Genomic DNA, 18458 nt, shown 5'->3' on the forward strand with positions numbered 1-18458 from the left:
CACTCAACTATAGTCCAACCCAGTCCACTTCACCTTACTTCTCTCTACTCCATTCCAAACCACTACTCTCAACTATAGTCCAACCCAGTCCACTTCCCCTAACTTATCTCTACTTCACTTCACCACACTCTACTTGACTTCACTACACTCTACTCCATTCCACTCCACTCCACTCCTCTCCACTCCTCTCCACTCCACTTCATTCCCCTCCGCTCCACTTCACCACAATCCATCCCACTCCTATCCACTCAAGTCCAATCCACTCATTCCAACCCAGCCCACTTCTCCTAATTTCTTTCTACTCCACTCCGATTCAATCCACTCCTCTCAACCATAGTCCAACCCAATCCACTTCACCCAACGTATACCTACTTCACTCCACTACATTCTACTTAATTCCACTCCACCCCACTCCACTTCTCTCCATTCCACTCCCCACCACTCTACGTCACAACAGTCCACTCCACTACACTACACTTCAATCCACTCCGGTCCAATACACTCAGTCTAACCCAGTACACTCCACCTAACTTATCTCTACTTCACTCCATCACACTCTACTCCATTCCACTCTACCTCACTTCATTCCAATCCACTCCAGTCCAATCCACTCAGTCCAATCCAGTCCACTTCACCTAACTTCTATTTACTCCCTTCAATCCACTCCACTCTACTTCACTTTACTCTACTCCAATCCACTCCACTCGACTATAGTCCAACCCAGTCCACTTCACCTTCTCTACTACCCCCAGTACACTCCCCTCCTCTCCTGTCCTCACCTCACTTGTCGCTAGAACAGTTGCTTAAGCAGTTGGGCCAGTCCATTCCCTTATAATACACCCTGTGTGATGAAAAATTAATGGACGGGAAATTAGGGAATTATGTCTATGCTTTTTGGCAGTGGAAGAACCTTAAAGACGATGGCCCACCAACAGTTTATTGGCTTATTGAATAATTAATTCAAATTTGGTTTCTGCGCATTAATTTAATCTATCCTGTCAGTGAGACAACAAAAATTTCATCCAGAATTTCAAACAAATAATATTCTACGTATAAAGTTTTGCTCATATCATTACTTACTGTACTAAGAAATTAATAAAATATGATAAACAATAATATAGTAGTATCGGAACACACATGGCAGTTACCGCCACATTGTGTAGATATCTGGTTTATGTATCCGACGTATTATCAAGAGCGTTTTATTACAATCATTACAAAATGTGTGACCGTGCACATGAATAAATATTAGGTTCATGTTCCTATACTTGTATATAGTAAAGAAGTTTTATATGGAAACCAGATTCTTCAACAACCGTATCATGTGCACGGTACTACATTTATTGCTGATATAAAAAACGATATATCGTGTTTGATATAAAACAATTTGGAAACGGGTTACCAGAATTGAATAAAAATTTCAAATATAACGCCTTGAAAGGATTATTTGGTTGAAACTAAAGTACAATAAACTCCTGAATTCACAATAACATTCTTCTAGTTTAATATTTTCATCTAAAATTAACTAGTGGTGTCCTTTCAATAAAGTGATCACGAATTGCCACAAAATAAACAAGTCCTCAATCACACATATTAAATCTGATTTCACAACAACATTCAAAAGTCAATATCCACTTCAATTAGGAAAAAATTGAAAATCAAGAGTAACCTGCTGGGATGTCGTCAAATAAGTTCCCTGGCTTTCCAACCCCATGAGAAGATACAATCAGTGGAAATTACAATTCCCAGAGCGGCAACAAAATTTCCCAATTATTTTAGTGGTTCGATGAAAGCCACGGGATATAAAAAACTGGGAAAGGATAAATTTTCCATGACTTTACAGATGTATTGAAGGAGAATGCACAATTCGCTTTAAAATTCCGATCTGATTTCTAAATAAGAGCCTGTTCAACATAAAGATTCGACATTTCGCGTCACGATCTCCCTGAATTTTGGAGAAAAGCATACTGTTGTTATATTTCAATCATTGATCGATTTCTAAAGGTTCTGAAGAATTGAATCGAATGCCAGGTAAAATCAGATTATACACGATAAAACGATTAAACTGACAACTTTGAAATGGTAGCGACTATAGTGGGCTATTCATTTCTACCCTGTCTGGATATTTGCAGCAGTACAATCGTACAATCACTGGGTGGATGACCTCGCACACGGTTGTAGCCTCACAGTTTTTTTGTCTATAAAATCATTTGTTGAGTCAATCATGACAAATCATTACTGAAATGAGAGATATACGGAGTCAGGAGGGTTACACTTCAATGGATTTCAAGTTTTTTACATAATAGAACTCAGTATGTGAGCATAAAACATAAATGGAATGATGTGACACTGAAAAAACATAAGAAAAACTCAAACTCGAAATGGAAGTGCCACAGGGGTCAATTTTAGGTCCTATCCCCTTCATACCCTACGTTAATGATGTAGAGAATGTTTTAGGAAATGAAATATACACAGCATACCCTGACGATTTTAGTTAATTGTATCAGATATAGATAATAACCGTCTAGAATAAAAATGCAAAGTATTCCTCCACGAAAAAATCAATTACCTACTATAGTGGTAACTCTTCAACCAGAGTTAAACACAAATCATATGTAATTTCATAAACTACACCTTACGTACGTAAGGTGTAGTTTATGAAAGTACTATGGATCTTCATCAAGTAATGGCCGAATCCATTGTCTAATATGATATGATTTGAAATGTATGAAATAACAAATGAAAATTCGAATTGAAAAGAATAGCTGAAAATAATTATATTGCTTCACGACGTTTCGATTGTTAGTATCCACAATAGCCTTCGGGTGATGACTGATTTCTTTTCAGGGTATTTTGCCTAATATGATTGATATTTTCAGCTATTTTTTTCAATTTCAATTTTAATTTGATATTTCAGAGATTTCAAATCATATCATAACGTATTGAGATTTCAAATCATATCATAACGTATTGCACAGTGGACGTACGAACTAATGAAATAGGGATTCATACTAGACAAAAAACTAGTAATTTTGATTGAAATAACGAATAGCTTACCTGAACCCGTAGAATTCGAAAGAAGACCTGAAAAACGAAAGATATATTAACATTTCACTCCAATTTTTATAATTGTTTCATGAGACAAACGATGTGCAGTTGTAAAGAGATGAGAGAAATGGAAAAATTAATTCATATTCAGTTAACTAGTTTAGTGATCTGGGTAACACGATCAATGTTTTCTTGAAAAAAAGAAACAATTGTTTTCTTGCCGATTTTTCGAATAAATTCTTTTTCAGGGATCCCAAAGGAGCTTCTTCGTGTTGATAATACTACTATTTTAAAAACCATCAGACATATTAGATACATATTGAAAAAAATAATATTGCAACGGATAAACTTCCGACACAACACCAATACAAAACGACATGAAACAAACGTTTGTTTCATGAATTAATATTCCCTACTTCCAATGTTTTTATCGAAGATTATATTACTCGTTAATTCATATGGATAACTGTTACTATACTGTTAAAACTACGCATTACGTCTTTCATGAGATATGAAGAAAACTAAAAAGTCAGTCATCAAGTTTTCGAACCAAGTGAGAGAATGATTCATCTCTGGAATTGCTAAAGCTGCTTCTCAAAAGCTTGGAACACTGTTCTGAACCAGAAAACTGTACACACCTGAGCAACATTTCTTGTTTCATTGAGATCATGAATGAAGTTACGCATATGGAGATGAGCATATGTATCTGTAGAGTAGGGAGGGTGACCCATTAAACATCCTCCCGAGGAGTTGTCCTCCTAGGTCATCGTCCATCCTGTCCTTTCCAGGAAGGTAGACAGGTCACTAGTAGACATCTCCTTTATATCGGCAGGTGTAGGCCAAGACTCGCCGAACACACTCTCTTATTGACGATAACGTCGGACACTAGTATAGGACATGCCCGACAGTTTCATCTTCCTGTTCACACATCCTGCATAGAGGTGTGTCCACTAGCCCTATATCATGGAGGTGTTTTCTTAGCTGACAGTGGTCAGTCAGAAATCCTACTGTTAGGCATAGATTTTTGCTGGTCATCGCCAGATATTTCTTCAGCGCCATGGAGCTGAGCATATCCTGAAGCTGCTGGATTACTCCCAGAAAAGAGCCATCCACCTGATTGCAGACACGAACATCACTTGCAGCCTTGATAGTCTGGAACATCGAAGAGAGGTTGAAGATTTGTATCTCCTTTATACATACTTCCACGGGAGGTATTCAAGTGACTTGGCACATTTGATTCCACCAAGAGCGGTATATATCAGAAATACGCGACGATCTGTAGCTGCTCATCGTGTTAAGGATCATATCAGTATACCTCGAACTTCACTGTTCAAGAACTCTTTCATTTAGAGGACTGTCTGCATGAGTGATAAACTTCCTGAGATCGTTTTTCCAAATGAATTCAATCTCCAGCACTACTTTCGCAAAGGTACCTTAGGGATTTTCCTGTAATTGCTTGTGTTCTGTCCTTGAAAAAATCTCTCTGCAACTTGAAATGTTAACTAGATAGAAGAAGAGCCTGAAATCCCTGCATTCATAAGAAAACAGTGTTACAATTTGCTACCCGTTTCATTTCAGGTTGAACACTTTTGTCGCTCAAGATTCTTCTTGTTGAATCTGGCTGAGTTTGAACGTTGCATTTATACGGGGGTTGCCTTCTACAATTCGGAATTATAGAACAAAAATCAATATTAATCATCTTGAATCACTTTATTGTTTTTCAAAATATTTCTCATGAAGATCTATACTCTTTTGCATGCATTTGAACCAATTGTCGAAGCACTTCTGCCACTCTTATTGAGATATCTCCAAAACATGCATTCTGAATGCAGCAACAGCTTCTTTAGGTGTCGAGAAACGTTGACCTCTCAGTTTGTTTTTTACGTGCGGGAATAAAAACAAGTCATTCGGTGTCAAATCAGGACTATACGGCGGATGACTCATCAAATCGATGTTTTGGGTGCTCAAAAATGCAGTTGTTTGAGCCGATGTGTCTTCGTCGTTTGGTTTTCCTGATTTCTTGGAAGACAACTGACAAACCAATGGTTGTGTATCACACAGAACTGACTGTTCTGCGTTGTTCTAGTGGTACGGTTGCGACATGTCCAGTTTTTCCGAAAAAATCAGGGACCATTTGCTTGGAAGTGCTTCGTGCGCGAACAATTTTCGTTGGATTTGGCCTGAAACACCCATACAGTCGACTGCTGTTTACTTTCGGGCTCATACGCGTAAATTCACGATTCATCACCTGTCACGATGTTATAGACGTATTTCGAAGCACCGCGATCGTATTTAATGAGCATTTCCTTCGACCAATAGACTCGAACCTTTTTTTGAGTGATTGACAAATTGTGTGGGATCCAAAGCGAACAAATTTTTTTGACAGTCAAATGGTTATGCAATATTGAATGTATGCTGGTCCCACTGATGCCTAAGGTTGTCTCAATCTCACCATAGGTCACATGACGATCTTGCAATATCAGTTCGAGCGCATCATCAATGGTTTTCGGAAGAACAACTGATTTTGGATGACTTTCACGAAATTCGTCTTGAGATTGAATACACCATACCATCGATAAAAACTGGTCCTTGATGGAGCTTCATCGCCGAAAATTGAATTAAGTTCATCCATGCACTGTTGCTAAGTTAATCCACGTCGAAAGTTGTAAAAAATAATCGCACGAAAATGTTCACGATTTAATTCCATTTTTGAGCCGAGATGAATCTTTTAAGTTGCTGTAAACACCACAAATAGCGCATGTATGTCAAAACGTTCTAAGTACGTATAAGCTCAAAAATGTCCAGCTATACGATAGAGCTATCAGTTGCCAGATTGCAACAATAGAGTTTCCAAATCCCGAAACATAAAAGGCAACCCTCGTATTCTATAAGTTTTTTTTTAACTGAAAACAAAAATAATTTTTTAAATTGATGTACATAATATTATATTGTAAAAGCAAATTTTATCACTGACATTAACGGAAGATCCATGTGGCACACGCTGGATGATAAAAGCGTCTAATGGCAGTTCTCAGTTCGTTACTCCCATTAACTGCATCACTTGATGTGTTCCAGCGCTACCAGCATATGACTCTACACACCAGAAACATCGACCAGCAAGGGTCGCTGGCAAACATCTGTCCATTCACTATAAAAGTTGGATCCATTCATACGTAAATTCGATTTGAAGCGCAAATAGGGAGTGGAAAATATTGTTTCACTTTTGTTTCGTGAACTTTTATGATTTATTTTCAATATCTAAACTATTTTTTTGTATGGTATGTAGAATTCAGTTTGTTAGTGAACACGCTCGAAAAAGCTACTGTGCAGCGAAACACGTGTTGCGGATTTGTTAATCTGTTCTAGTGAAAATCTCACAATAAATTGTTTTTCAAAATAAATCAAATTTAAAATAGTTTTTGAAGTAAGTAAACAACTGACAAATAGCTGAATAATATGATTGAATTTTATTAATTTTATAGTATTAAGATGGATGCCGTAGCAGCTCCAAGTAATTTACAAAGAAAGTGGAAGTTTATGTAGTTAGAAGAAAAACAGATTGTCTGTAGAGTGTACGAAAATTAAAAAAATACACTCCGTACCGTGGAAGCTGTAGTCCAGTGTTCAGTGAAAGCTCCAAAAGTACATTGTTGTGGTAGAAAAAAAATCGAATTGGACGAGTACCAGAATTTTTTTTTACGCTATACCATTCATTCTTTCTTTTTTGAGAATGAAGCGCCAACCCTCGAATCCATTAGGACAAAAGTAATGGATAATGATCTCATCCCAAAAATGACCAAAGAGAAGTTAAGGAAAATAATAAAAGAACATCAAAAATTTATATATGCCAAACGATCCCGTAAATCTGTCTTAATAAAAAGAGAAGATATAGTCTTTTCGCAATGGAGATATCTTCGCTCTATTAGAGAAATGCGTTCTGCTCACAAAAAGATTTATTATCTGGACGAAACGTGGGTGAATGCTGGTCACACAGTATCTAAGATCTGGCAAGATACTACTGTAACTAGTTATCGTCAAGCATTTGTGGACGGTTTATCAACAGGGTTACGCAGACCCACGGGCAAAGGGCAACGACTAAAAATTGTCGTCCATTTAGGTAGCGAGAGTGGCTTTTTAGACGATAGTGCACTAATTTTTTTATCAAAAAAACGGGAGATTATCACGAAGACATGGACGCCTTACACTTTGAAGGATGGTTTGAATCCCTTCATTCACGAGTCGAGCCAAATTCGGTAATAGTAATGGATAACGTTTCTAATCACAGCCGATTAGTAGCACAGCTGCCAACTATGACCACCAGAAAAGCAGTCATGCAGAGTTGGTTAGGACAAAAAGGAATTCCATTTTCCGAGGACATGGTTAAGGCCGAGCTTATGAGTGTCATTAAACAGCATCATGACAAATATCGCCAGCATGTGGTGGATACAATAGCTCGTGCTGAAGACATCACCATTTTGATACTTCCTCCTTACCATTGCGAGTTAAACCCGATAGAATTATTCTGGGCTCAAATTAAGGGTAACATGGCTCGTGAAAACGTGACATATAAAATTTATGATGTCCAACGTTCAATAGGACCCGCAATGAAACGGATACGGAAAGAAGATTGGGCTAATGCTGTAGCCCATGTGATCAAGAAAGAAGAGAAAATGTGGAGATTGGACGGGATGATAGACACTGTTTTCGACCAAATAATAATAGATTTAAGTGTGCCTGGGAATTCCTCTTCGGACGAGTCAATGAATTATGACACTTCATAAGCATACAATAGGTAATTATTTGTGTACTTTGTAGTTCTCTTTCTATATAAAAGGAACATAATAATTATTTTGTAAATCTTTCTTGGTCACTTCAAGTGCGACGTTGCTAATGAATCACCTTCAATTGAAAATTGTTATAATAGAGGTTATTTTTCTATCAATATTCACAAGATTCTGTAACACAGAGAAATTTCGTTTATGATTCTGATGGAGATCTTTAATGATGCACACATAACATGTAGAGTCCAAACTTGAGACTCTACAAAAAAGATTCCTAAAAATAATATTTAAAAGAGACATGTTGTATCCTACAAACCTTCTTTATCAAGAGGCTAAAATATTTGATATTAGTCAGTTGTACTACATACAGTTAGTGTATTTTCAATATAAACATAAACGTCACGATTATATAGACCACGTACATAACACTAGAAATAAAGTAAAAAAATTGATCAAAACAGAACTGACACTCAAAACAATTGGTCGTCGAAGTCATTTGCATTCAGCTAGTCGAGCCTATAATATACTCTCGGAGTCCATTCGACAGGCAGAACATTTTAAAAAATTTAAAAAATTCGTTTTGGACGAACGACATCAAATTAATTTGTTACTAAGAGCCTGACATCCTAGTAACATAGTATGTTGTTCTTTTTTTTGTATTGGCAAATCCTGTTGTTTGCAATGGTTTGTAGTTCTTTTTGTTTATTATTATTTTTATCAACTACTACATACAAAAGTTTTATTTACTGTCTAGATTATTTCTTCTGTATTTCTTTTTTGTTTGTTGCTATAGTTTATTTCATAAAATACGTATATTTTTCAATCGAAAATTTTGGCAGTTTCATCGCATACAAGCTCTGCTTTCGCGATGTTCTGTGTTGGTGTTTATTTGTATTTATTTGTATATTATATATAATATAATCGATGTAAATTAGCATGTGAACAATTGACAAATAAACATATTATTATTATTATTATTATTATTATTATTATTATTATTATATACTCCATAAAAGTACTTCCACGTCGTATATACGAGGTATAAGCAGTCATAGACAATCATTTAATCAACTAATATACGTCGGACGATTGTCCTTCGCGATGCGCTAGAATTTCTAATCTATCTGTTCACAGAATATCAAATAGTAGGTAGGTATGCCAAGTGTTAGCGTCTCTGGTTCAGGAAACAGGCACGTTTCCGGTGCGACCGGAAAATACAATAGCGGTTCATTATTACCGAGCGAATTTACGAGTAGACCATGTACTCCCCGAAGAGATTACAATTGCAGGCGATAGAATTACTGTAAATAGATGTTACTTGCATTCGATACTGAATGATTCAATTATCAAGGTTCAGGCAGTTGCGATAAATAATAAAATACCGAACGAATCAGGTCATGGTGTCTAACAAATTTTCCATAAGCCGTGGTCCGGAAGTTTTCATGTCTGAAGTTTCGTCTGCTACTGCGGCAGACATTATCGCAGGTGTTGCGGCCCGGTCGGAATTATCTGCGCAAATTAGGATTGTTTAAATAGTAAAATAAGTATTATGATGCGTATTCAAGAAACAATTTATTATGAGATTTTTATTACACAGTTCAACGTGTAATGAAAACGTGTTTCGCTATGCAATAGCTTGTTTATGCTTGTCTAGTAACTAAAATCCACATATTCAATGCCTCATATATATTTTTACACCCTTATTTTACCTATTGATTTCAACAATTAATGTTGAAGATATCTTCCTGAGTTTAAGAATGAATCAATTAACGTTAACATAAGAAAAAAAGTTCACAAACTCAGTAACGGAGTTATTCAATTATATTTGGTCATACAGTAAATGATCCGAATTCTCCAAATCTATTTCTAAATATTCCAACAGACTGAGTTTCAAACTTCTCTCATTGTCGTGATTCAACTCATGTCTTTCTGCTGAAAGATAGTTTGTAAATGTAGAATTGATCTTTCCATTCAAGAAACCACTTCTATCCTCTCCAAAACTCTGGGAAAATAATCTCCCCGTTTGGCCAATATAAAGTTATAGGCATGAGCCACAAGTCAGCTTATATACTCCAGAATCCTGATCTATCTATCACATTTATCAGAAGTTTTGTCTTTAATATTCATAATGAATTTACTGAAATCGTTATCTGTTCTGTAAGCCACATCCAAAGATTTACTTAAAAAAACGAGCGATACTATTAGTGGGTTCACCAAATTACGACAATGGACGCTATCGTTTCTTGAAGTTGGGTAGACCTGGTCCATGGCTTGTTTTTGCAGAATGAAGTCGATAATATCTACCTTATAACCGTTGTCGATAGCGATTTGTTTGATGCTGTTAGTATCCACAATCGTCTTCGGGTGATAACTGGACGTATTCCTTCGAGATCTGACTATTTATAGGTCATTCGAGTGCTTTCCCCTATCACCTCTTCCCTCTTTTCGCTTCATCGGTTTTAGCGGAAGCTGACCGTTTGGAGGGAGTTGGTCGTGTTGGTTGTTAAACAACATATATGCGACTTCTTTGAATTTTCTCCTAAACCAGTGTTCTTCCTTGTGGATGATTTCAGCTTGAGCCCACTTGATGTTATATTGATGAGTTCAAACGTGGTCTGCTATTCCTGATTTGCTAGTTTATCCTCGCTGTGTGTGTTTCTTATGCTCGGAAATTCGAACTTTCAATGGCCTCTTAGTTTCACCAATGTATGATTCTCCGCACTCGCAGGGTATCGGTTAAATGCAATTCTTGGAATCGCAGTCCGCGTTTGGTGGCCTGGTTTTTGTGAGGCTGCTACGGATAGTGTTCCCAGATCTAAAGCAGCTTCTGATGTTATACTTGAAACCAATCTTGTAGGGAAGTACAAGTACTGGTTGTGGCGGCTTCTCTTCCTTGTGAGACTCTTGCTGTCTTCTAGCTAAAGTCTGTTGCACCATCCCTTTGGAGTAACCATTCCTTTAAAGGTCATTTTCGATGATACCTAGTTCCTTTTCGATGCCTTCCTTTGTATTACAGAGCCCGAAAGCAGAGTCTAGTAGAGTCTTGATGATACCTCTCTTAGTCGATTGATGGTGGTTGGATTCCTGGTTCAGATACCGTCCTGTGTAAGTGGGTTTTCGATACACAGATGTTTCCCATTTCGTGTCTGTATAAGGTGGTCTGTGGAAAATTTAAAAATCCACGAAGTATTGGGCTTGTGAATTGTTTAATGAAAATCTCACAAATAAGTGATACCGTTGAATATGGTAAAAATATTGACTTCTTAATACATATACTAAGTGTGGTGGAGCATTGAATGGAATACTTGATATATCTCCCCATTAAGTTAATTTTACCTACCCCAAACCTTCCTTAACCTACTCCATACCTTATCAATCAACCCCACGTTCCCAGTTGAAAATTTGAATTGATAAAATAACCGTAGAATATATAAAAGCAGTTCGTCGCAATAATTTCCTAACCATTCACATCGTCACGCTCAATTAGCGAGCGTCATTCGCCCAGATCGGTAATTGTTGAGGAAGTTTGCATTACGCTCGGTGCATAATTTCATTCGTTGTTAACCTGCACCTGTCAACGTCAATGTTCTATTTGAAAAAATAACAATTTCACGTACCTACCGAACGTATGAGTAAATATTAGTCATCACGGCGGTCACATGAAGGCTCAAAGGTTAGGTCGAAGTAAATTGATCAAATGGAATGCTTTATGTAGGACAGTCTGAAAGTATACAGTATGTCACGATTTTCATGAACCAATTCCAATATTTCATTTGTTGAAAGTGATACTGGTATTTTTATCACATCTGGTGTGAGCGATACATATTCTGTCATGAAAATACCGGAAATCGATCAATTTTTATGAAACATAGATGTTTGTTTCCGATGTTTTCTAACAAATCAAAATAGTGGAGAAAAAATCATGAGAGTGCTTAAATTTGCCGGTACGATGGATAGGAAAGGATGGTCCTATTAAATAGCCAACACGTTTACCTGACCTGACTCTTCTGTTCATTTCATAATAATAATAATGATATTCTTTATTCAGTAGAACACAGGATTACAAAATAAAATGAAAACTATCAAATACGCTACAACATTTCCTATGCAAACTGAAAAGGCGGAGTTCATCTTGAGCACCTGGAGTGCACAAAGATGGTATTTCACTCAACCTTTGAACAAACAGAAGAAAAGAACGAAAGATCGCAGATAACTAATGAAAATTGAGTGAAACTATAGATATATGTGCTGATTCAAATAACCGCTTTCTAGATATTAGAGGATTTCATAAAGTCAAACAAATTTTTTGGAAAGGAGGAGAGTTTCATATTCTTGAAATCATTCCGAATAGCATTGTAAGTAGTCGATATATTATAGGAAAAACTTCTCTCAAACAATGATGATTTATGGATTGGTGGTGTTATAGTACCTTTTGATCTTATATCAAGATTGTGAACGTCATTGCGGAACAGTATCTTTCTATAAAGGTAGGAGGGAGTTTGGGTAGTGATTATTTTGTGATATAAGGTGGAGCAGTGAAGTTTTCGCCGAGATTTCATATTTAGCCACCTGGCTTCTCGTAACTTTTCACTGATAGGTTGACGCCTACGAATGCCATAGATGAAACGGAGACAATAGTTTTGGATTTTCTGGATTTTTTGCGTAGATGTTGCCGTAAGGTAAGAGCTACGCAAGACTGTATCGCAATAAGTAAAAGTAGAAAGAACTAGAGACTCGCAAAGCATTTTTTAAGATTCAAATTCAAAGTGGCTCGAGATCCAAACAAAATTTTCAGTTTCCAGATACTTTTACGAATGCATTCCGATATATGCTTTTCGAATCGTAAGGAGTAATCTATCCAGAGCCCAAGATTCTTCACCACATCACAAAACTGTACAGAAATGTTATTGATAGTAACACAAACATTTTTTTGGTGAAGAAGTCTGTCATTTCGCCTCCCGAACAGCATTGCCTTAGATTTGTATGGATTCAATGAGAGAGAATGATCTTTGGATATTTTGAAAATTCTATCAAAGTCTTCGTTGATTTTCTGACAACCATTCATTATGTCTGATGGGTGGAAGGAATACTTCACCAGAGTATCATCCGCATACATTTGTAGATAACAATGCGAGACAACATTTTTGAAAAATGCTGTGAAAATTACATAGAGAATTGGTCCAAAAATGGATCCCTGTGGAACCCCACATGTCAGTTATCTTGTTTGAGAAATCCTAGTATTGAGTACAACTCGTTGCTTTCGACCACTTAGATAGCTATCAAAAAACAAAACAGATTCTTCTGAGAGTCCAATATATTTCAGAATATGTTTCAGCGCAGAATGATTTAGAGTATCGAAAGCTTTCGAATAGTCTAAGAGAACTAGAACAGTAATCATTCCCGAGTCAGTTGCCTGGAAGATACGATCTGTCACATTCAGAAGGGCTGTCGCGCAGCTATGTCCTTTTCTGAATCCAGATTGAGTATCCGGCAAAATATTATATGTTTCCAAGAATTCCACAAGTTGATCTTTTATACTTCTTCCTAATAATTTTGAGACAACGGGTAAAATACTGATTGGTCTCAGGTCTTTGAGCTCACTGACCACCTCACATTTCGGTAATGGGATCACATTAGTCAATTTCCACTGAGTTGGATATACTGAATATTCAATGCAGAAGTTCAAGAGGTGAGAGATATATTCAATTATGAATGGACAACATAATATGATGAATTTTATGTTGAGACCGTCAGCACCTGCAGCCGTTGTCTTTACTGCCAGTAAATACTTGAAAATGTCGTTATTCTCGATTCTGCTAAAACTCCAACTTACATCGGGACCAACAAGTCGACCATTGTAATACCCCACATAGCAATAGATATTCCAGGTATATTTCATGAATATACATTTAAGGATATTGTAATATGCTATGAATATGCCATGGATATATATATATATATATATATATATATATATATATATATATATATATATATATATATATATATATATTATATATATATATATATATATATATATCTTCTGGAGAATATTCCCTGGAAGTGCTCCTGGCGAATCTTTGATATATTTTAAGAATATTCCTTGGGAATATTCTTAGAATATCTAAGGTATATTCTATTAAGAATATTCCAGAAATAGAACCCGAGGAATATTCATAAAATATTCAGGATATTCTTAGTTTATTGTAGGAATATAAAGAATATTCTATGGTGTTTCTCTATTGTGTATATATATATATATATATATATATATTTTATGAATATTCTAGAAATATTTGGAATATTCCAAGAATGTGACGAGTAACCGCTATTAGGCATGTATATATTGCATTTTGATACAAGATTCACACAAGTAATAAAACACATAATATTCATAAACAAATATATTTTAAAAACAATATACACTGAAATATTTGACGTTTCAACCAATATTAAAAATAAAAAAATCTAATTCAAAATATTTATTCACTGAATAGAATATTCCTGAATACTGTCATATTACAAATATTAGAAATGTATTCAAATTAGGATGTTCCTACTCTCAAACAAATGTATACTAAAATAACAACTCTGTGAATTCATCAGCACTAATTAAAAAATAATAAATATATCATTTCTTTAAAAAAGAAAAAGTGTATTACATCAAGAAATAGGTTGGGTTAGGTTTCTCACTTGAAAAAAATAAACCCACAAATGAAGTATTTAAAATGAGTGGTATGATGGGTTCTTCAATGAATTTCACTTACTTAAAGTTATCCAAACTTTGCTCACCAGAATAGTTTTCCTTATATTTGTCCAACAATGCATCAGCCAGTGTTTCAATAGTAATACCTGGAACAAAATGTACATTAACGTTCATTATCACTATTTGAAAGTGGCACAATAAAACTGGACTAAAAATCAAATAGATATTTTTCGCATAGGTTACTCATAAACATTTACAACATTTTATGATTTGGAGAGCATCTTGCATTGTCTTGTTGAAAAGTACTCACTACGTTTTCAGTTCCTTGGCGCACCTGCCTGTACCAAGTACCACTCTGTTTCCTTTTGGGCAAATTGATACTATCTTGAAAACGAGTGATAAAAATTATGAAAACAAATGATAAAAAAGAATGTGTTATTCACTTACTTTTCTCTATTGAAGATACACAACTGAAATCACTCTAGTTCAAACATGTACTTAGTCAATCCAACAAATCCCACACACCAACTCTCCTCGAACCTAAAATGAGGTATAGTATGTTAATCACCATGACTTTATTATCGATACTATTGCATTTTACTTACTTTTCTTGAAGACTGAATATATCCAACTCTCCTGTTTGAAGATCCAAAATCAAACTATTCGCTGTACCTACTGCAAATTGGACAACCCCAAATTATAAATGGTACACTGAACGTGACAGAATTATACTTTGATAATAACACCAACACACCATGCATTACACACACGAACCTGCCACGTCAACCGCCATGTTGAATCAAATGTCGAATTTAACGCAAATGTACCATGCATTAAGGGACAGTCGCTTTCACAGAGCTTATTCGACTGTCGCGCGCTACACTTCAATTGACCAATGAGAAACGTTTACTCCAATTCTTCACTTCCCCATTTCTCTGTTTCCAGGATTTTTCGCTTTGTAATTAAATAATTTTAAATACAAAAAGACAAATAGGATGAGAATTAACCAATTTATTGATGCAATTGGTTCATTTATTGGCCCATTCAAATTTTTTGTCGTTTCCAACAGTTGCTGTTGGAGCCATTCATCCAGAATCTTCGCGTTGAGTTCAAAGGCTGGTTAACACTATCAGGGTTATATACATTAGGTTATGCATTCGATTAAGATCTTCAAATATTTTTGTTTTTAATAATATTGAATTATTTGAATACCTTATTATAAGATAATTCAAAATTCCATTGTATAGAATATTCCAAAATATATCGTGGGGATATATTCTAAGAATATACCATATGGTATATTCAATCAACAATATTTTTAGAATATTCAAGGGAGAATAATCCATTTATAGACATTCTATGCACATTCTTTCGGGAATAATCCTGCCATATGCATTCAAGCATATTCTATGAATATTCTAAAAGCATGTATATATTCGTTTTATGATATACAGGGAATATTCCATGAATATCTAGTGCTGTGTGGGACTGTTCAAAGTCCGAGCCTTTACCGGCAGTGGGAACTGAGTTTAGGAAAAAATCGTTTATGTCATTCACATCTGAAAGATGATCTGGAATACCGTTCTTCTTTTTCTTATAATATATGTTGAGTTTTTTTAAGGTGTCCCATGCATTATTAGTATGCCTGCTTATGTGAAAATTCAAATAGGCTTTTTTCTCCCTCTCTACTGATTTATTAGTGAAATTTCTAAAGTATTTGTAGTCTTCAAAATCGCGAATGTTCTTGGTTCGTTTGAATTTTTAAGTTTTTTATCGCGTTCTCTCATCATAATTTTAATATTGCCGGTAATCCACGGTTTATGTTTTCATGGGGCTTCATTAGAAACAAGGTATTTGGCTCAACTTTTGGCAATATTGACTAATTGCAACACTAATGAGGGCTTGCATGGCAATAACTCCACAAATCCTGGAAAATTGAGAGAAAAATACTATTGCGAATAGTGTTCGAAGGACGAGTGACTGATCTCTCCTGAAATATAACCCTTTCAATATATTTATTATATACTGTCCACGTTGAAGGTTATAATGATGTAATGAATCATATTTCTGCAGTGCATTCAATTGTTTTGCTGATGTATATTTGCGCCGAGTTTTCTGCTAGTTTTATCAATACTCTGTCATATTATTTCCTGATTCTGTGTAGGTAGTTACCCAAATAATCTTCAACACACTTTCTGTGATATCTTTGTTTTCCAATATAATAACATGGTCAGGATGAGTGGCAATGAACTGAATAAAAAATATACCTGACAGATGTACCAATGTCACATACATTTTCGTAGAATATCTGAAACAAGTCATCATCTAATTGAAGCGTATCGGGTTTTACTTCCTTCGCGTAACATGATTCGGTCTACATGTAAACATTAAACAACCTCGTTTGATTTGTTATGAAAATGTATACAAGATAACACAGTTTGCAACTAATCTTCACAATCGACACATTCATTAATTATCAAAGTGTCCAATGAATCAGATCTTTAGGGTTGAGTAAGTCAATGACCTACTCGGGAGAAAATGAAAAATGTGCTCCATATTTTTTTGAGGATGAAACACAAGCACTACACGAAAGTCCTTAAGGCATTCTAAGAGCAGTGTCTTTGCGAAAGTAGCGATTCACATTGGATTTGAATCGCTGAATGAAGAAGTTCGTGAACAGTGAAGTTGGAGATGTACTGGGTTGAACCTCAAACGATGAGCAGCCACAATCCGTCATGCATTTGTGATATGTATCGCTCTTGGTGGAATCAAATGTGCCAAGTCAACTGAACACTCTGTCTCCAATCAAGCGAATAGCTCTTTTCTGGATGGAATCTAGCAGCTTGAGGATATGCTTAGGGGCGGAGCTCCATTTATGAGGACAGTACTCTAAAGAACTTGGCTTCTACGGAACAACGTCTAAATTGGTAGCAAATTGCCAAAAACGACTCTTCTCTATAGGAAGACTTAACAGATTGCCTCTGGTCTGGATTCCTAGCCATACTGGCCTAGAAGACAATGAGGCTGATGCTGACTTCCTTGCAAAGGAGGGTTCTGCAAGAAGCTTCATTGGACCAGAACCTGTCATTGGCATCGCTTTAGGCTTTGCCTAAACACCTGGATGGCAAGAAGATTTATGGACTTCTGGCAGAATCTTCCAGGATTGGCTCACTCCAAGGCGTTTATTCACACTTCGAAGCTCAATACCAAACAATTGTTGGACTACAGTAGGGATGAACTATGATATGTCTAACAGGCCTTCTTATCATTTGAATCATCATATGCAGAAACTCGGACTGTCGGAAGATAGTGTGTGCCATTTCTGTTTGGGAAATGATGAAACAGCAGAGCACATACTTTGTGCCTGCCCCGCTGGGGACCGAATCAAGTTTTTAGAGTTCGGCAGAACCGTAATCTCACCATCTGACTTGAGAAACCATTCACTATACAAACTAATCGGCTTCGTTAAGAAGCTGGGTTCATTGGGTCAAATGTGAATAGGTGTGAGCCACAATGAACCATTGCGGGATGCGGTGGAGGGTCGAATAGACCCACTCACTTTGGACCTAACCTAACTCTAAAGAAGGTCTGATCTGAGCTTTATGAAAAAACAGAAGTTGCTGAGGTGTGTACAGTTTTCTGGTTCGGAACAGTGTTCCAAGTTTTTGGGAAGCAGCGTTTGCAATACCAGGGACATGATGGTGCCAAGACATATTGATTGGTATCCGTTTCAACCCCCAAAAAACTTATCGAAGCAGAAAGCGGAATGGGGAATGTTCCTCCTGACGAAAATCAAGTAGTTCTCATAAAAGAGCTCTAAAACAACGCATTTTAAACTTATCATTTCAACCTTTTTCTTTGAAAAATTATTCATATACTTAAAGAATAGGAATGAAATAATGCATTCAACATTTGAAGGGATT

General features: G+C 36.1%; 1 protein-coding gene across 3 annotated transcripts in view; it reads right to left on the reverse strand.

Annotated features, from left to right (window-relative positions):
- Positions 1-18458, reverse strand: part of LOC111510530 (uncharacterized) — a 141234-nt gene that overhangs the window by 104785 nt on the left and 17991 nt on the right. For all 3 annotated transcript variants that reach the window (XM_074174938.1, XM_074174936.1, XM_074174937.1), the window contains exon 2: positions 3058-3084. The gene's annotated coding sequence lies outside the window, so the exon portion shown is untranslated. The remainder of the gene's footprint in view (positions 1-3057; positions 3085-18458) is intronic.

This window comes from Leptinotarsa decemlineata, unplaced genomic scaffold (assembly GCF_025532065.1).
Source record: "Leptinotarsa decemlineata unplaced genomic scaffold, Ldec_3_MD MMD2_tig00000882_RagTag_RagTag, whole genome shotgun sequence".
Lineage (NCBI taxonomy): Eukaryota > Metazoa > Arthropoda > Insecta > Coleoptera > Chrysomelidae > Leptinotarsa > Leptinotarsa decemlineata.